Here is a 21,336-nt window from a genome sequence, read left to right on the forward strand (position 1 = left end):
ATTTTATTTTATTTTATTTTATTTATTTATTTATTTTTTAATTTATTTATTTATTTATTTATATATATATTTTTAAAAATTTTTATTTATTTATGATAGTCACACAGAGAGAGAGAGGCAGAGACACAGGCAGAGGGAGAAGCAGGCTCCATGCACCGGGAGCCCGACGTGGGACTCGATCCCGGGTCTCCAGGATCGCGCCCTGGGCCAAAGGCAGGCGCCAAACCACTGCGCCACCCAAGGATCCCCTGGTTAGTGTTTTTAATGATGACTCTGCTCTCTTCCTGTTTAATCGAAGTTTATTGCCCCGTCACTGAAAACCTTGAGGCTATATGTCTTAATGGTTAAGGATGTGGACTGTAAACCAAAACGGTATTTAAAAAAAAAAAAATCACTTTATTTAGGTATGATTGGCATGCAAGAAGCTGAACATATGTAATATATACATCTAAAGGAGTTTGGAGAGAAATCCTTGTGACACCATCACCACAACCTATGCCACAGACTTATTCATCACTTTGAAAATTCCTCTTGCCCTCTTTATTATTATGACTATTATTTTTTTTTAATTTTGTGATAAGAACTCTTAAGAATTATTCCCTCATGATACTGTATGGTTGGCTCTAGGCACTCTGCTGTGCAGTAGATCTAGGACTTGTTCATTGGGTATAACTGGAATTTTGTACCCTTGGCCCCTGGCAAGCACATTCCACTCTTAGCTTCTATGAATTTACCATTAGTTGTCAAAGAAGAGGTGTGATGTAGTATTTCTTCTTCTGTGGCTGGCTTACTTCACCTGGCATAATGTACTCCAGGATTTGGAGGATTGTCACAAACAGCAGGATTTCCTTCCCTTTTATCTTTTTTTTTTTTTTTCACTTTTAAGATTTATTCACTTACAACTTTCAAATATACAGTAGGGTATTAACTATAGTCTCCATATTCTACATTATATCCCCATGACTTATTTTATAACTGGAAGTTTGTACTTTTGACCCCCTTCACCTATTTAGCTACCTCCCACTACCTTGGGCAACCACCAATCTCTTCTCTGTATTTTAGGAGCTTGATTTTTCTTTCTTTTTTAGATTCCACATATAGGTGAGATAAGAGCCTGTCTTTGACTTGTTTCACGTAGCATAACGCCCTCAGGGTCTATCCATGTTGTTGTAAATGGCAAGATTTCCTTTTTTTTTTTTTTGGCTGAATAGTATTTTAGTGTGTGTGTATGTGTGTGTGTACAGTTTCTTTATCCATTGATGGACACTAAGGTTGTTTCCATATCTTGGCTCTTGTGAATAATGCTGCGGTGAGCATGGAGGTGCATATATCTTTTGAATTGGTGTTGTCTTTTTTCTCTTCTCTCTTCTCTTCTGATAAATACCCAGAAGTGGAGTTGTAACATATGGGAGTTCTAGTTTTTAAATTTTTTTTTTGAAGAATCTCCATACTCTTTTCAGTAGTGACTGTGCCGATTTACATTCCTACCACCAGGCACACGGATTCTCTTTTATCAGTATCCTCAATTCTCTCTTATCTATATCCTCAATCCTATATCTATATTCTTGTTTTCTTGTTTTTTTTTCCTAAAGATTTTTATTTATTTATTCATGAGAGAGAGAGAGAGAGAGAGAGAGAGAGAGAGAGAGAGGGGTGGAGACACAGGCAGGGAGCCTGATGCGGAGCTTGATCCCAGGACCCCAGGATCACGCTGAAGGCAGGAGCTAAACTGCTGAGCCACCCAGGGATCTCTTCTTGTTTTTGATAATAGATATTCCAACAGATGGGAGGTGATATCTCATTTGTGTTTTCCTGATGATTAGTGATGTTGAACATCTGCTTTTGAATCTGTTGGCTATCTTTATGTCTTTGGAGAAATGTCTGTTCAGATCCTCTGCCCATTTTTAAATTAAATTTGTTTTTGCTATTGAGTTCTAAGAGTCCTTTATATATTTTGTATATTGACCCCATATTGGATATATCATTTGCATATATATTTACCCATTTGGTACAAGGTTGCCTTTTTGTTTGGTCGATGGTTTCCTTTGCTGTGCAAAAGATTTTTCCTTTTATGTATGTAGTCTCACTTTGGGTCAGTCCACAAAATTTTGCTAAGACTGATGTTGAGATGCTTGCTGCCTATGGTTTTTTCCCCAGGACTTTTATAGTTTCAGATCTTACAGTTAAGTCTTCAATCCATTTTGAGTTCATCTTTGTGTATGGTGTAAGATAGTGGTTGAATTTCATTCTCTTGCATGAAGCTGTCCAGTTTTCCCAGCAGCATTTATTGAAGAGACTGTCCTTTTCCCATTGTATGTTCTTGGCTATTTTGTCATAAATTGACCATATATGCTTGGGTTTACTTCTGGGATATCTGTTCTGTTCCATTGATTTATGTGTCTGTTTTTATGCAATATCATACTGTTTTGGTTAGTATAGCTTTGTAATATACTTTGAAATCAGGGAGTCTAATGCCTCCAGCTTTGTTCTTTTTTTCTCAAGATTGCCTTGACTGGCAATCTTTTGTTGTTCCATACAAATTTTAGGATTGTTTGTTCTAACTGTTCTATGAAAATTCCATTGGAATTTTGATAGGGATTGCATTAAATCTGTAGATTGCTTTGAGTAGTATGGGCATTTTAACAATACTCTTCCAGTCTACTCTTTTTTTTCCTATCTGTGCATGGAATATATTTGTCATCTTTGTTTCTTTTATTAGTGTCTTAGAGTTTTCAGTGTGCAAGTCTTTTACTTCTTTCATTAAATTTAGGTCTAGATGTTTTATTCTTTTTGATGTTTTTGTATATGGCATTGTTTTCTTTCTCTTTCTGTTACTTTATTAGTGTATAGAAAAGCAATAGATTTTTTCATATTAAATTTATACCGTGCAACCTTACCTTGGTTAAACCTTGATTTTAACATTTTTTTTGGTGGAATCATTGGGGTTTTATTTATATATATTATGATATATGTAAATATATATATTTAAATATATATATATACACACACACACATCATCGGCAAATAGTGACAGTTTTACTTCTTCCTTTCTGATTTGGATGTCTTTCCTTTTTCTTGCCTCATTGTTGAGGCTAGAACTTCTGGCACTATGTTGAATAAAGTGGTGAGATTGGCATCCTTGTCCCTGATCTTAGAGGTAAAGCTCTCACCTTTTCATCATTGAATATGTTAGTTGTGAGAATTTCCTTCTCTTTTAAGCTGAATACTGTCCTAAACCTTTTTGGATTCACATTCCAGTTCTCCTCATTGTTAATCTTATGAATTTAGATAACTTATTTCATCTCTAAGCCTCAATTTTCTTATCTGAAACAGGCTAATAATAGTACCCACCTCATATGATGGTAGTGAGAATAAATTAGATAACACACATGAAGCACTTAGTATAGGACCTGGCACAAATCAAGGAGCAGTACATGGTAATTGCTTTTTATTACTAATTAACCATATTGTTAAATACCCTAAAATGCTGATTTTTTTTTCCTATCTGTGCCAGCTAGTCAATAACCAGATGCTGTCTTCTTTCTTATCAGTGTTTCGCGGTGTCATTCCTGTCACTATTATTACTACTATGGTCGCCTTAGATATTTATTGCCTTTTGTGTAGACTGCAGTAATTAGCACTTAGCTGACATTCCTGATTCCACTTCATTCTATCTATGCAGAAGTGTCTTGCTTTTTAAAAATGGCTGTTGATTCTTTGGCTGTACCACTCAGAGTCTAAATTACTTCATGGGACCTTCAAAGCCTATTATATTTAGGCCCCACTATGGTTATTTTTCCTTACTCGTTTTTTTTTTTTTCCTTACTCGTTTTTATATACCTTCTACTCTAGTAAGACATAGGAATGTGTTCTGAGACATACAACTTTTTCTTTTGTCTGCATTGACATCCTAGATTGCTTCATAGGCACATCTGTTATCTGTCATGGTCCTGGTTTGACGCTGTCATTGGAGGTTGTCTGTTGTTATCTTCATGTGGTCTGTGCTGGTCTATAATAAGCAGGGGCTCCATTGTCACACTGGCCCACCTTTGGAGGTCTAGATTCTAAGAAATTCCATTGTTCTGTTGCTATTATTATCTAGAGCCAAGAGTACTAGAAATTGCCTCCTTTAGGCTTATACCCTATTAAAAGGAATTTTGCTCCTTGATATGTAAATTGCAACGGTACTGTCCTACTTCTTTATATCTAGTGTTCCTAAAACTGGCATGTGTTGAGTGAGTACACAGTAATATTACCTTCTTAAATTTATTTTTGTCCTCTTGGTTTAAAGGGTCTGGGAGTTACTAAACTGGATCTCATGTTGGTTAAAAAAAAAAAAAAAAAGAAAAATGGAATACAAGCTGTGTGAGTATGTGTTCCCTTGTCTTCAACCTCCACTGTGTTAGGAGTAGCCCGAGTCAGGCCTGCCTGCTATGGTTTGCATACACTGTGGAAGTGCAGATCTGCCTAAGAGTTTGGCCTGTTCAGGTAGCCCGATCTCACTCTGTATGTTCTCCTCACCAGGGCTCACAACAGGAATAATTGTAAGGAATCATTTAGCCACAGGTTAGACTGGAGTTTTCTTGGATTTGATGGTGGGAACATTTTAAGACTAAGACATTGATAGGAGGAAGAATCAGTAGAGGTGTCTTAGAGGGTGGAGGGATTCTGCTATTATTCTCTGCTGCCTGTGTGGTATGATAATGATCGATTCAGTGCAAGGATTTCTGTGTGTGTGTGTGTGTGTGTGTGTGTGTTTTAAGATCTATTTATTTTAGAGAAAGGAGAGTGTGCATGCATGGGAAGGAGGGGCAGAGGGAGAGAGAGAATCTTAAGTAGACTCCATGCTGAGCACTCAGCCCAATGCGAGGCTTAATCTCATTACCCTGGGATCATGACCTGAGCTGAAATCAAGAGTTGGGCACTTAACCAGTTGAGCCACTCATGTGCCCTTGCATGGATTTCTTAAAGAACATGCTGTGCATTTCTGTAGTGAGTAAATAGCTAACCCAAAAGACTAGTTCACTGGTTCACAAGAAAGAGTCACTATGCTGCAGAATGTTTCTGCAGATGGCTGACTTTTTTTTTAAGATTTATTTATTTATTTATGATAGAGAGAGAGAGAGAGAGAGAGAGAATGGCAGAGACACAGGCAGAGGGAGAAGCAGGCTCCATGCAGGGAGCCCACCATGGGACTTGATCCCGGGACTCCAGGATCGCGCCCTGGGCCAAAGGCAGGCACCAAACCGCTGAGCCACCCAGGGATCCCCTGACTTTTGAGGAAGGAGTTGGAGGAGGGAATGGGGATCATGATTGAGGTGTGAGGGGGGATATTGGATTTATTCAGAATTCTCTCACTTCTTGCATCTTCCTCTTTGCTTCTACTGAACGTTGTGCTCCTAGTTTCTGCTGCTGTGAACTTGGCCATAGGTAAGCCCCACTCTATAGATAAATTTCCAGGGATTGAACCAGAGTTTAGAGTTGCTAATTAGGCCGTTCTATTTCAAGAATTATGTTAGGAATCCAAAGTAGAAGTTGGCTGCTTGGTGAAGAAGTGAACTTCACTCTGTTCACCCTGGAGTTATTTAGGCAAGATATGTCAGCTATGTTCTGTGTGATAATTTAATTGGGTGAAAAAATTCAATCCCCCTTAAAAAAAAAAAAACAGTTTGGGTAAAATTTCAGAACTATTGACTAGCAAAGAAAACAGGAAAATACCAGAGGGCCTTCACCAAAATTAACAGATGTGAACATTTTGGCATAGTTGTTGCAGATTTTTTTTTTTTTGTCAAAAGAAATGAAATATTGTACATAAAGTTGAAGTATATATTCTCCTTCCTACTATTTCCCCTTCCTCCCCACAAATAGTTGCTAATAATGATTTTTTATGTATCCTTCCATCTTTTTTTTGAATTGTAACAAATTCCTTCCATCTTTTTCTAAATATGCCTTATATATGAATGTCCTGTAATTTGAAGGGCATATGGGATGGTAAGTGATTATTAAATCATATACTGCATGTATCATTGTTATTTGCTTTAAAAAAAAAAGTCACGTTTTAATGGTATCTAGTTTGTAGATATAGACACCAGATGACATTTCTTTTTTCTTTATTGTATTTTAAGTTTTTATTTACCAGATGACATTTTAAATTTTAATTTGTGTTGTCTGCAGAGGTCTTCTTTATGTATTTGGCTGCTTATGTAAATCCACCATTGGTTCCCTGACAATTTATACAGATTCCTTTTTTTTTTTATAGAGATTCTTTTTTTTTTTTTTTAATTTATTCATGATAGTCACACAGAGAGAGAGAGAGAGAGAGGCAGAGACACAGGCAGAGGGAGAAGCAGGCTCCATGCACCGGGAGCCTGACGTGGGATTCGATCCCGGGTCTCCAGGATCGCGCCCTGGGCCAAAGGCAGGCGCCAAACCACTGCGCCACCCAGGGATCCCTATAGAGATTCTTAATACAAATTCTTACTTGTTTGTATGCCTTAAATTGGTTAGCATTTTAAGAGTTTACTCCATTAATAAGTTGCCTAATTTTTGGCTAAAGTTTCCATATACATTTTAGCAGACAGTCTCAATATTTTGTGTTCCAAAAAGATGCTGCAAAGATGTTGCACTGGGTATGGAATAGTTTGCAAGGGATGTGAGTAGGGGGCAGGGAGTTTTTGGCTAGAATGAATATATGTAGAAAAGCTGTTGCTAGGGCCACTTTGGGAGCTTGTCATTGAGTGGGGAAATGGTAGGTTATCAATTTTTTTTTGTGGGGGGGAGGGTAACAGTTGCTGGTTTTCTGTATTAAAACAGTGTCCCCTTGATTTAAGAGATATACATAAATATGAAATTAATATTTAATTAGCAATATTCAGCCCTGCTGTAACAGGGCTTTTGTCTCATTGACACTGTCTTTTGGGTGTTTTCACTTGGATATCTCCTTTTGACCTCATTCAAAGATCTGAAGTGGAAAAACAGGTTCCACTTTTAAATACACCCAGTTCCTGTTTAAGGCACCACTGTGGTTTGTATATTTAAGATTAGGGACTGTGGAGTTAATTGACTCCCAGCATGTGACTCCCAGCATGTTTCATTCTTAGAGTGGATTTTTACCCTTACCATTTTGTGTACTGCACTAATTTCTTGTACTGCGGTGATGCTGGGTGTTTCTAGCCCGAGTATGCTCAGCCTTGACCTATGTTACTCTAGTTGCTGCTTTGCTGAATAAGCAGCCTTTGGTTTACCCTATATCCTGGAATCAGATTTTAGGACCTTACTTGCGTTACTTTATTTTTGAAGAGTACTCCTTCTTCATGAATTTTGAAGGGCTCTGAAGTTGCTATTTTTGTTCAAAGCCAGTTCTACTTCTTACCAGCTGTAGGACCCTGTATAAATTGTAAATGTTTCTTAGACTCTATTTCCTCCTAGGTAAACCGAGGCAGCCATATTTAGGTTATAGGGCAAACAGAGGCAGTCATAATAATAGTATTTAGGTTATAAGGCTGTGGTAGGGTTTAAATCAGTGAATAAAGTACAGCAGCTGGTGCTGTAAGATATTAGGATTGTTATTATTATTTTTTAAAGGTTTATTTATTTTAGAGTGTGTGTGCAAGCAGGAGGTGAGGCAGAGAGAGAGTGAGACAAGGAGACTCTTCCTGCTGAGCAGGGAGCCCAGTATCAGGCTGGATCCCAGGACCCTGAGATCACAACCTAAGCAGGAAACCAAGAGTAGGTGACTTAACTGATGCCCCAGGGCTGTTATCCTTAATCCTTTCAAAGCCTTAATCTTTTACCCAGATTTTATTGTTCTTCACATTGTGCTACTCTAAGTATTCAGGTTTAACCTTTTAACAGTATAAACCTGTTGTGTAATCAGATCTGGGTAGATGATCACGACATTCACTGAGAGAGGACGTGCTGGTAGATGATCACATTTAGAGGAGGTAGCAGGAAGATAGGTTTGTTTTTAAATACGTTGACTTTGAGGTGCCTGCACATTAAGTAAAGATGATCTTGTCTGGGGTAAGGATAGGGAACTGGAGATTGTCAGCTCACAGACACATTTGTATGGCAACATTTTTAGGTTCAAAAATGCCTCCTAAGTCTGGACCTAAAAATTTTTAAATACAGATTTTAGCTGTTATATCAAGATTTACTGCGTGCTTGTTATTAAAAGGCACTGTGTTGGGCACTGAGATGATGCAAAGAGGCATATTATCCAACTTCTCTCTTGGGACCTTCACATCAAAGGACATAGAAATTGAATGAAAGCAGAATGAAGTGATTAAAAGACAAACATTGAAGGTAGCCGTGGCTGTGGATTATTTATGATGTAGAATTTGAAGGCATATGGGAAACTAGGAGGAAGTGGTGCTGAAGAGAGCTTATTTTCACAAATGTTTAGGTTTCTTTACATTTTGGTAGCAGAGAGGAGATTTCCCACGCAGCCTCCTACATGAGGAGTGATTTGAAGAATGTCACACTTCAGTCTATGTGGTGTAGACATCCTATAAACTTTGGATGGCTATGATTGTTCTATAAATCAGTTTCATTGGTTTTGTTGATTCTGAGAGCCAGAGTCTTCTGGTTTAGAAAATTGGTAAATTTTATGGGATTTTATGTATCCTTGTTTCCTTGGTGTCAAATGTGTGAAATACTTTTGATTGTTAAAGAATATTTTATGTCAAAAATAAACTCCTTAGGGAGCCTTAGTGACTATAAATGTACTCTCCAATCAACATTCTGAGATATATGCAGCTTTGATAATATATACAGGGATGAGAATAAAAATCTGTGAGGTCTAACAAATGCAGAACTTGAAATTGTTAATGCAAAGAGTAATTGTGTTCTGGGGGAGAGAAACTTCTGTGTTCACACTTTTTGATTGTACTCTTGATACCATTTGTCTTAAAGTAGACAGAAGACATTTAAATTCTTTGCTTTCATAGTCTCTGAATACTTGTCCCTTAAGCACTAAGGTAGTTGTGAGTGAGTGAATTGGAATGTGAGAATGCATAAGACTTTTCATATTTCATTGAGCACACTCTTCCATAGGAGGGGTCCTACTGAGTAATTGCTTCTTTGTGGTTCCATTTACTTAATTACTTTATCAGTAAAGAGGTTACCTAAGAATGTGACAGAATACACTAATGTGAATACTTTTAATCTTTCTTCAGCTATGAATGTTTTTGTTTTTTTGAGGTAGAATTCTTTTGCAGTTGTACCAGAAGACACAGAAAAGACTTTCTGGTTAACTTAGAACATATCAATTTACCAGTCTCTTTTAGATTTAGACCATGCAAGACTTCTTTTGAACCACTAATACCAGATAATTTTTTTTTCCATTAGTGAAAGTGAATTCTTTGTCAATATATTAAATCATTATATAAAGAAATAAAAATAGATTTTTATACATAATTATGTGGTAAAAATAGATTAGCTTTTAAAGATTGAAGTATAATTGATATACAATATCCTCTCAGTTTCAGATGTACATCATAGTGGTTTGGTATTTTGATACATTGCAAAATGGTCTCCATGATAAGTCTAGTTAACATCTGTTACCATAGGAGGTTGTTATAATGTATTTTTTTAAGATTTTATTTATTTGAGAGAGAGCCGAGAGCATTCAAGCTGAACAGGGAGTCTGTTATGGGACTCAATCCCCAGGACCCTGGGATTATGACCTGAGCCAAAGGTAGACGCTTAACCTACTGAGCCATCGAGGTACCTGAAAGTTATTGTAATATTGACAGTATTCTTTATGTTGAACATTATATCCCCATAACTAATTTATTTTATAACTGGAAGCTTGTACCTCTTAATCCCTTCATCTATTTCACCTGCCCCTTTAGTCCCTACCTCCTCTATACTCTGTTCCCTGTATTTTTAAGTCTCTGTTTTGTTCGTTTTTAGTTTACATATGTAAGATAGATCACACAGTATTTGTCTTTCTCTGATTATTTCACTTAGCATAATACTGTCGAGGTCCCTCCATATTGTCACAAAATCAAGATTTCATTATTTTTTTAGGGCTAATATTCCAGTGTATGTATATATACATACACATACATACAGATGGACACCACAGCTTCTTTATTCATCTATCATTGTAATTTGGTTGCTTCCATATCATGGCTATTATAAATAGTGCCACATGGAACATAGGATTGCATAGATCTCTTTGAATTGGTGTTTTTGTTTTCTTTAGATAAATGCCCAGAAGTAAAATTGCTGGATCATGTGGTAGTTCTACTTTTAATTTTTCCAGGAACCTCCATTACTGTTTTCCATAGTAACTACACCAGTTTACATTCTCCCTAACAGTTTGAGTGTTCCCTTTTCTCCACATCTCACCAAATCTTATTTTAGTTTTGATACTAACCCATCTGACCAGTGTGAGGTAATACCTCATTGTAGTTTCTAAAATTTTGTAAAGATTTTTTAAAAATTTATTTATTTGAGAGCGAGAAAAGAGAGCAATGAGCAGTGTGAAGGGCAGAGGGAGAAATGAACCCCCCACTAAGCAGGGGACCCCATGCGGGACTCCATCAGGACTCCATCCTGGGACTCCAGACCAAGACATGAGCAGAAAGCACACACTTAATCAACTAAGCCACCCAGGCGCCTCTCATCTAGTTTTGATTTGCATTTCCCTTGTGATTCATGATATTGAGCATCTTTTCAAGTTCCTGCTGGCCATCTGTAAGTTGTCTTTGGGAAAGAGTCCTGTGCCTCATTTTTTAATCAGATTGTTGTTTTGTTTTGCTATTGAGTTCTGTAAGTTCTTTTTATATTTTGGCTGTATGATTTGCAACCATCTTCTCCCACTATTCAGTAGGTTGCCTTTTCATTTGGTGTTTCCTTTGCTATGCATAAGATTTTTAGTTTGATGTAATCCTGTTTGTTTTAGCTTTTTTTGTTCTTGCCCAGGGAGACTGATCCAAAGAAAAGTGTCACTATGACCAATACCAAAGAGTCTGTCTGTTCCCTTCTAGGAGTTTTATGGTTTCAGGTCTTACATTCATATCTTTTAATCCATTTTGACTTAATTTCTGTTTATGGTATAAGGTAGTAGTTGAGTTTCATTCTTTTGCGTGTGGCCTTACAGTTTTCCCAGCACCATTTATTGAAGAGACCATCTTTCCCCCTTTTTATATTCTTGCCTTTTCTTATTATAGGTTAATTGGCCATACATGCATTTGTTTGTTTTTGTGGTCTCTATTCTGTCCCATTGGTCTCTGTATCTGTTTTTTGTTTTGGTACCATACTGTTTTGATCAGTGTAGCTTTGTTGTATAGTTTGAAATCAGGGAGTGAGATACCTCCAGCTTGGACTATTTTAGGGTCTGCTGTATGGACATTTTAACAATAGTAGTTCTTCCAATGCATGAGGGTGATACATCTTTCTTTTACATATTTGTGTCTTCAGTTTCTGTCATAACTGTCCTATAGTTTTCAGAGTATAGGTCTTTCACCTACCCCTTCATCCTAGGGATTTTACTCTTGATGCAATTATAAATGGGATTGTTTTCTTAATTTCTCTGATAGGTTATTAGTTATAGAAGTGCAACTGATTTTTGTATATTAGTTTTTATATCCCGTGATTTAACTGAATTCATTTGTTAGTTTAGTTTTAATAGTTTCTTTGGTGGCATCTAATTTTCAATATATATAGTGTGTCACCTGTAAATAGTGACACTTTTACTCCTCCTTACCAATTTGGATGCCTCTGTTTCTTTTTCTTGCCTATTTGCTGTGGCTAGGATTTCCTACCATATTTGAATACAAGTGGTAAGAGTGAGCATCTTGTTCCTAATCTTAGAGAAAAAGCTTTTTCATTGAGTATGATGATAACTATGGGTTTGTCATATATGGCCTTTATTATGTTGAGATATATTCCCTCTGCATATGCTTTCTTGAGAGCTTTTGTCAGAAATAGATGTTGAATTTTGTCAAAAGCTTTTTCTATATTTATTGAGATGATCATATGATTTTTATCCTTTATTTTGTTAATGTGTGTCATGTTGATTGACTTGTGGGTATTTTTTTTTTTTTAAAGATTTTATTTGTTTTTTTAAGATTTTATTTATTTATTTATTCATGAAAGACTGGGAGACAGAGAGCGCCAGAGACAAAGGCAGAGGGAGAAGCAGGCTCCATGCACCGGTAGCCTGATGTGGGATTCGATCCCGGGTCTCCAGGATCGCGCCCTGGGCCAAAGGCAGGCGCCAAACCGCTGCGCCACCCAGGGATCCCGACTTGTGGGTATTGAACCATCTCTGGAATAAATCCCATTTTATCATGGCTTATGATCCCTTTAATGTATTTTTGGATTTAGTTTGCTAATGTTTTATTGAGGATTTTTGCATCTATATTCATAAGGTTATTGGCCTATACTTTTCTTCTTTTGTGTTGTCTTTTTCTGGTTTTGGTATCAAGGTAGTGCTGGCCTCATAAACGGACTTTGAAAGCATTCCTTCCTGTTTACTTTTTTTGGAGTAATTGAGGAAGATAGGTACTAACACTTCTTTAATTGTTTGGTAGAATTCATCTGGTCCTTGACTCTTTTTTTTTTTAATTGCTGGTTCAGTTTTATTACTTGTAATTAGTCTATTCATATTTTCTATTTTTTTTTTTTCATGATTCAGTCTTAGAAGGCTGTGTGTTTCTAGGAATTTATCCACTTCTGGTTTTTCCAATTTGTTGACTTGCAATTGTAGTAATCTCTTAGGATCTTTTGTATTTGTTGTCAGTCATAATTTCCCTTCTTTGGTTTTTGATTGTATTAGAACCATGTCCATTTTTTCTTGAGGATTCTGGCTACAGGTTTATCAAATTTTATCTTTTCAAAGAACCAGCTTTTAGTTTCATTGATCTTTTCTAATTTTTTAAAGTTCTATTTCATTTATTTCCACTGTGATCTTTATTATTTCCTTCTACTAGCTTTGGGTTTTCCTCCACCCCCTAGTTCTTTAGGTATGAACTTGGACTGTTTATATGAAATATATCTTGTTTCTTGGTGGTGGCCTGTATTGCTATAAACTTCCCTCTCATGACTAGTTTTGCAGGGTCCATAGATTTTGGTATGTTGTATTTCCATTTTCATTTGTCTCAAGGTATTTTTTTTTTTATTTCTTCTTTGATTTCTTAGTTGACCCTTTGGTTGTTTAGCAGCATGTTATTCATTTTCATGTATTTATGTATTTTTTTTTGCAGTTTTCTATTTGTAATTGCTTTCTAGTTCCATGCTATTGTAGTCAGAAAAGATGCTTGATATGTTTTCAACCTCTTGAATTTATTAAAACTCATTTTGTTGCCTAACATGTGTTCTATCTTGGAGAATGTTCCATGAGCACTAGAGAGGAATGTGTATTCTGCCTTTGGACGGAATGTTCTGTAATTATCTGTTAAGTCCATCTGGCCTAACATGTCTTTTAAGGTCAATGTTTCCTTGTTGGTTTTCTGTCTGGATTATCTATCCATTGATATAAGTGGGGTCTTAAAGTCCCCTACAGTTATTGCATTGCTGTTGATTTCTCCCTTTATGTCTGTTCATATTCCCTTTATATATAGTAAGTGCTCCTCTATTGGGTGCACATATATTCACAAATGTATCCTCTTCTTAGAATGCCCGTCTTTGCCTTTTGTTCCGATCTTTGTTTTTAAGTCTATTTTGTCTGATTAGAGTATTGCTACTCCTGCTTTTTGTTTTCATTTGCATAGGATATTTTTCCCATCCTTTCACTTTCAGGTTTTGTGTGTCTTTCAGGTTTTGTGTGTCTTTAGGCAGCATGAAGATGGCTCTTAGATTATTCAGTCACTTGCTGTCTTATGATCAGAGCATTCCCACTTCAAGTAATTATTGGGAAAGATGCCCTTACTGCCATTCTGTTCATTGTTTTCTGGTGGTTTTTGTAGTTTTTTTGTAGGTTTTTGTGGTTTTTCTTCTCTGTGTTGCCTTCTGCTCTCTTCCTTTGTGGTCTGCTGCTTTTCTTTATTGTTATTGTGGGTTCCTTTATCTTTATTTTTGGCATATCATTTATAGGTTTTTGGTTTGTGGTTACTCTGAGTTTTATATCTATATCTATATATCAGTATATATATCAGTCTATTTTAAGTCTCTAATTGCTAAAGTTTGAATGTATTCTAAAAGTCCTAAAAGTTTTTACTCCCTCATATACATTTTATGTTCTTGACATCATTTTACATCTTTTTTACAACCCTTAACCACATGATGCAGTTATAGTTGACTTTAGTATTTTTCTCATTTCACCTTCGTAGTAGCTTTTTTTTTTTAAGATTTTATTTATTTGTTTATGAGAGACACAGAGAGGCAGAGACATATGGAGAAGGAGAAGGCTCCCTGTGAGGGGTCCAACGTGGTACTCAATCCTAGGACCCGGGATCATGCCCTGAGCCGAAGGTGAACTCTCAACTGCTGAGCCACCCAGGCGTCCTCAAAGTAGCTTTTTAAGTAGCGCATTCACTGCCTTTATATATATTTGCCTCTACTGGGGAGGTTTTTTTCCCCTTAATTTTCTTATTTCTAGTTATAGCCTTTTTTCTTTTCCACTTAAAACTTTTGCACATTTTCTGTAAGGTTGGTTTACTGGTGAGGAACTCCTTTAATTTTCACTTGTGTGAGAGACTCTTCCTTCAGTGCTTTTTTTTTTTTTAAGATTTTTTAAAAAGATTTTATTTATTTATTCATGAGAGATACAGAGAGAGAGAGAGAGAGAGAGAGACAGAGACAGAGACACAGGCAGAGGGAGAAGTAGGCTCCATGCAGCAAGCCTGATGTTGGACTCAATCCCAGGTCTTCAGGATCACAACCTGGGCCCAAGGTGGTGCTAAACCATCAAGCCACCTGGGCAGCCCTTTTTTTTTTTTTAATATTTAAAATTTTTTATTCATGAGAGAGAGGCAGAGGGAGAAGGAGAAATAGACTCCCCACTGAACAGGGAGCCCGATGCAGGGTTCAGTCCCAGGACCCTGGGATCTTGACCTGAGCCAAAGGTAGATGCTTAACTGACTGAGCCACCCAGGTATTCCTTGTCCTTCAGTTCTGAATGATAGAGTATAATTTTGTTAATGATATAAAATGACATTGTGGTTGTTCCATTCAGTTGACTTTAGAAATATTTTTTTGTAGGATATAGTAATAGATGAGTAAGAATTAATAAGTAGTATATTACATTTAAAAAAAGGAAGCAACAGTGTTTTTCTAGGCATTCTCATCCATGTGTCCTTTTTCCTTCTCATTCTCTCCTAAAAAAGCAAAAAAACAAAAACGTAGGTATTTTGAAAAGAGTGTATAAGAAATTAAAATCCAAGCAAATCTTTATGAAAACTCGGTGAATGGAAAGGTCATATCTAGCTAAGGGAGGGATTTTCCTGTATCTAAGGATTATGCATCAGTAGTAGCTCCTGGAATGAACTTATTTTCTAGAAGATGTTTCCAACTGTTAAATGGTGTAAATAACATTTCCAAAATATATCACTTATTTTCATTATTTGAGAATCTATTAATACCTTACATTATCTGTTTCTTACATTCACATACACATGTGTATATAAATATACACACACATTTAATATATGTATAGATATAAATAAAACCTTAATAGTAAACTACATGCAGAAAAAGTGCCCACCTTAGATACATCTGTGTAAATAGCACGTTTTGGAGTCTATTTTATTAAACAAGCAATTTTCCTTGGTTTGTGTAAGAGGAAGAGGCACTGATCTATGTTGTGAATGTGCAGGTTGGCTGAAAATGTCTGGTTATTTCTACCTCTGGCCTTTTTCTGACATAGATGCTCAAGGTCAGGCTCTCTGTCCTAAAACAGTGGCATGTTGATCATCCATTAGTCTGCCTAATTTTCAGAGGAGAATCTTGACCTTGCCTATTTCAGCTTCCCCAAAGCTGCAGTGGGCTGGCTTTTTATTCAAGTCTGCATTCTTGTAATGCTCCTCAGCTTTACAGAAAAATCTTAGCTCTGCTCCTAGACTTCCTGTTAAGGCAGGTGGATTTGTATTTGTCCAATGACTCTGGCATGTCCCTAGGGAGAACAAACAAGCTCCCTGCCATCCAAGATTTATCAAAGTCTTGTTTGAAGAAAAGCAATATTTAGGGAGGAGTGCCTAAAGGAGGCACTCCTATAATACATTATATTAGTTTTAAATATACTTTTGGATCAAGTCAGATTAGCAAAAGGACAGCCTCCTTATATCATGTTTTATTGACATACCAACAGACTTTTACTGAATTGTTAGTTGCTGTGATATTAGCAGGTGTTGTCATGGTCAACTCAGGACATACTCTAGAGGTGTTATAGATCCTCTAGCCCCATCACTTAATATTTTTCCTTCTCAGTGAAAGCACATGGGTTCCGTGGCCTGTGACTGTCACCTGTCCTTAAACAACATATTCCTCAAGTTTCTCTGTTCGTTCCAGAAAAATAGTCAGTATTTCTGCAAATAGGAAAGGTGTATTTCAAATCTTGATTAATTATTTTTCTTAGAAATCATATATGTGAGCTTCCTTCTGTTTTTTGGAATTAAGCACATGCAGTTTAAAACATTTGTAAGACTTTATTTTAGAGCAGTTTCAGGTTCACAGCAAAATTGAGGGGGAAGATATAGAGTGTCCCATAGACTCCCTAACCCCCGCCACACATCCATAGGGACCTGTGTTACAAACATCCCCCCCTGACTGGTACATTGTTACAGTTGAGGCACCAACAGTGACACATCATAATCACCTGAAGCCCATAGTTTGTTTTTATAGTTCACTCTTGATGTTGCTTATTCTGTGGGTTTAGACAAATGTATAGTGACATGTACACATCATCATGGCATCATACAGAGTATTCTCACTGCTCTAAAAATCCTTTGTGTTCCACTTACTATTGCTTCACTCCTAAACCTTGTAATCATAGTTTTACCGTGTTCATAGTTTTGCCTCTTTTAGGATGTCCTATAATGGAATTCTGCAGTATGTAGTCTACTCAGATTGGTTTCCTCCCTTTAGTAATATGCATTAAGTTTCCTCCATGTGGGGGTTCCTGGGTGGTACAGTTGGTTAAGCATCCGACTCTTGGTTTTGGCTCAGGTCATGACGTGCTGTGGGATCAAGCCCTACATTGGGGTCTGCATGCTCAGTGGGGAGCCTGCTTGAGATTCTCTCTTCCTCTGCCCTTCCACTTGTGCTCGCTTGCTCTGTCTCTAAAATAAATGGATAAATCTTAAAAAAGTTTTCTCCATGTGTTTTCGTAGCTTGATACCTCATTTCCTTTTAGTGGTGAATAATCCATTGTGTAGATGTACAGAATTTATTAATCCATTTACCTACTGAAGGACATCTTGGTCACTTTAAGGTTTTGAGAGTTATGAATAAAACTGCTACAAATATCCACATGCAGGTTTTTGTGTGAACATAAGTTTTTAACTCCTTTGGGTAAATACCAATGAGCATGATTGCTGGATGGTGTAATGACTGTGTTTTTTAAGAAGCTGCCAAACTGTCTTCCAGAGTGGTTGTACTGTTTGGCATTCCTACCAGCAATGAGTGAGAATGTTTGTTGCTCTATGTTCTCACCAGGATTTCATGGTGTTGGTGTTCCAGATTTTGGCAATTCATATGAGCAGGTCATGGTACCTCATTGTTATTTAATTGCATTTCCCTAATGACATGATGTGGAGATCTCTGTTGATAGGCCTTTTTTGTCATCTGTATATCTTCTTTGGTGAGAAGTCTCTTAAACTCTTTGGCCCAATTTTTATCAGATGGTCTGTTTTAAGAATTTTTGGGGGGACGCCTGACTGGCTCAGTCAGTGGAACATGAAGCTTTTGATCTTGGGTTGTAAGTTTGAGTCCCACATTGGGTGTAGAGATCACTTAAAATCTTTTTAAAAAATTTTATTTATTTTTAAAGATATTATTTATTTGAGAGAGAGAGTGGGAGCACAAGCAGGGGGCAGTGGGAGAAGTAGCTCCCTGCTGAGCAGGAAGCCCGATGAGAGGCTTGATCCTAGGACCCTGAGACCCTGATGGGAACTTAAGGCAGACAATTAACCTACTGAGCCACCCAGGTGCTCCCCCCACCAAAAAAAAAGTTTTTTTGTATACTTTGTATAACATCTTTATCAACTGTGTCTTTTGTAAGTATTTTCTCCTAGCCTGTGGCTTGTCTTGTCTGTTGATACTGTCTTTTGCAGAATAGAACTTTTCAATTTTAATGAAATCCACTTCATCAGTTATTTTCTGCATGGATTGTGCTTCTGGATTGTATCTAAAAAGGGATCACCATGCCCAAGGTCATCTAGAGTTTCTCTTGTTTTCTAGGAGTTTTATAGTTTTGCATTTTCCATTTAGGTCTGTGATTCATTTCGTGAAATATTTTGATTCATTTTGTGAAATATTTTAATTCTTTAAAAAATTAAACATGCCAATTGCATTACCTTGCATGACAAGGTAAAATGATCCTGCCTTTAATTACTGAGTTCAGTTCTACTGATTCAGCCAGCTGTTTCACTTACTGTTGTACGAAAATATCCAAAAAACAAATTGTTGGGGGCAGTCCCACAAGGAGATCCTTGGTGTCCTTGAATGTCACTAGAGGAAAAGTAACATGTAGTGATTTCAAAGGACTATGGTCTTCCAAACAACTCTCAAGCTTTATAACTCTTTCTCAAAAACAGCAACCCAAACAGTACAGCTGGTATTATCTGATAAATTCCTCAGAGACATTTCTAACTTGTCATTTGATATTTTTATACATCTTTTACAGTGAATGCTTTCATTTCCTCTTGAACGTCTAAGAAAAACAGAATGAAGTGTATTCATGTGAAGAGGGTCCTATAAACAGGATTGTGAAGAATCTGCCCAATTCCCCTCAATCTAGGAAGGAAAGTGTAGGTGCTACTCTTGGTGTTTCTTTTTCTCTTTTAAATTAAAAGAATGGTTTTTGAACTTCATTATTTATTTATTTTATTACAATTTTTAAAAAAGATTTTATTTATTCATGAGAGACACAGAGAGAGGCAGAGACACAGGCAGAGGGAGAAGCAGGCTCTCTATAGGAAGCCCTATATAGGGTTCAGTCCCTATGTGGGACCCTATGTGGGACTCAGTCCCGGGACTCTGGGATCATACCCTGAGCCAAAGGCAGACGTTCAAATGCTGAGACACCCAGGCATCCCTTGAACTTCTTTTTTTCCTTTTTTTTTTTGAACTTCATTTTTAAAGCCTGGACTGCTGGGTTACCTGTGTATTGTGATGATCGCCATATATACCTGGTAAATGTAGCATTGGAGGAGAAATTCATGACTTTTTGCCAAATGAAAGTATAGTCAGTGATTCTTTTAGCTGCTAAGATGGGCCTTAACTTCATCCTCATGCATATTGAGGTTGTCAGGTCCCTCCAGGACTAGCTCAAACACCTCCTTATTCTTGAAGCTTGTCACCCTCCTAACTGGCCATCTCAAAGTCTAGTGGCATCTCCCAGCTTTGAGTCATTGGACGGAGAAGTTGTTCTGGATCTAGGAGATCATCAAATTCCTCTCTTTAGCCTTCCTGTGGGGAAAATCGGGCCTGGGGATTATAGGGCTGACTGTGGCCATGTTGCTGTTACTAGGAAAATCCCAGAGTCCAGATTCCCAGAGTCCCAACTCCTGTCTCCTTCTTTTCTGGTATTCCATCCTTTTTGAATACTTCAGTCTTACGCACTTTGAATCAAAGTTTTGAAATACAGTGATCTTATTATTATTATTTTTTTCAATTTGAAGCACTACTTACTAGTTTTATCTTTGAAATAGTTAAACTTTGCAGACCAACCTCTGTGGATAATTCATGGTTTTATGTTGATGGTGATTTTGTTATAAATGGCATGGATTCACCTTTTTGCTTAGGTGTCCTGGTTCGTTAGCATCCTAAAGAGGAGGAGGACTTAGGCCCAAGTTGATCTCACATAAGCCAGACTCATGAAATTCAGTTAAAGTCAACCACAATTGATTGAGCTCTTACTGAAGTCCAGCCCCTTTTTGGGTGTTGAGGACATGGCATTGAACAACTATTGTCTTGGAGCTTTCTTGGGAAGGGAGTAGCAAACCCTAGTTGGTTCCCTTTTTCCATTATTAATGCTAGAGATTGGAATGAGAACAGCAGGGCAAGTTTTTTTCCCTCTGACAAAGCTCCTAATTCAGATGAACAAGGTTTTATACAAAAGCAGTGATATTTATATAATCCCTGATTCCATGGATTCTGCTGCTCCAGCGAAACTGTCTTGACCTATAGACAGTGTGTGGTAGAAGCAGAAGAGGAACTTTAGAATAGAGTTGCTGAACTTCTTAATCTCATTTTCTATATATGTGAACTAATAATAGCTCGTGACGAATATCAAATGAGGTTCCTATGATAACTGGTGTAGCAAATAAGAGATGCTCAGTAAATGGCTGTTGTTGCTCTCATTGTTAAATACAGGATAGTTGTGGAAATAAAGATCAGAGAGTGCTTACATTTTCTTCCTGTAGTAGCTTAGTTCTTAGTCTTCTCTGTTTTCTTGTGGCACAAATTGGGCTCATGGGAATAATATCCTGCTTCCAAGAATGGATCCAGGAAACCAGCTGAAATCCGACCTCTCAGGAAAGCTCTGGAATGAGAGTGGCACATTATTGGGAGGTATTGTGTCCAGTGGTTAAAACTCTGGGCTGAGCCACCTTGGGCAAGCTACTTAAACCATCTCCCTAAATCTTCTTATCTATAAATTAGGGATAAACCTATATTAAGTATTGGATAGGGTTGTTATGAGATTGAATGAGTTTATAGGGGTGAGGTGCTTTGAACAATTCTTTTTGTTAGTAGTACTATTTTTTTGTTACTAAGAAAATCTTGATTCTGGTAAGAGTAAATCATAAGCTTTCATAGTTAATTTGTAACAATTCAATCTCTTTTTTTGTTTTTAAGATTTTATTTATTTGATGGAGAAAGAGCATGACAGCATAAGTAGGAGGAGAGAGAGAGGGAGAGCAGGTTCCCTGCTAAGGCTCAGTCCCAGGACCCCAGTATCATGACCTGAGCCAAAGGCAGATGCCTAACTGACTGAGCTACCCAGGCACCCCTCAACCTCATCTTCATACACCAGTTTCTTATGTCATATTGCCCTTCCATATTTAAATATTGTCTGAATGGAAGCATTACTTTTGTGTTCTTATTAAGTAGATTAGTTATAATATGGTTCGTTATTAGGGAACACTTTTGACATTACTATTTAAGACCTATCAGTCTGGGAGTTGAAAAAATTATTGCATTTGCAATAGGTTTCTTTTGTTGTTG

At 37.1% G+C, this 21,336-nt stretch overlaps 1 protein-coding gene across 6 annotated transcripts in view; it reads left to right on the forward strand.

Moving 5' to 3' along the window:
* Nucleotides 1–21,336, forward strand: part of MPP7 (MAGUK p55 scaffold protein 7) — a 307,798-nt gene that overhangs the window by 17,082 nt on the left and 269,380 nt on the right. The window contains exon 2 of one of the 6 annotated variants that reach the window (XM_072825571.1): nucleotides 100–251. The exons of the other annotated variants lie outside the window; for them this stretch is intronic. The gene's annotated coding sequence lies outside the window, so the exon portion shown is untranslated. The remainder of the gene's footprint in view (nucleotides 1–99; nucleotides 252–21,336) is intronic. 6 annotated transcript variants of the gene reach the window in all.

This window comes from Canis lupus, chromosome 5 (genome assembly GCF_048164855.1).
Source record: "Canis lupus baileyi chromosome 5, mCanLup2.hap1, whole genome shotgun sequence".
NCBI lineage: Eukaryota > Metazoa > Chordata > Mammalia > Carnivora > Canidae > Canis > Canis lupus.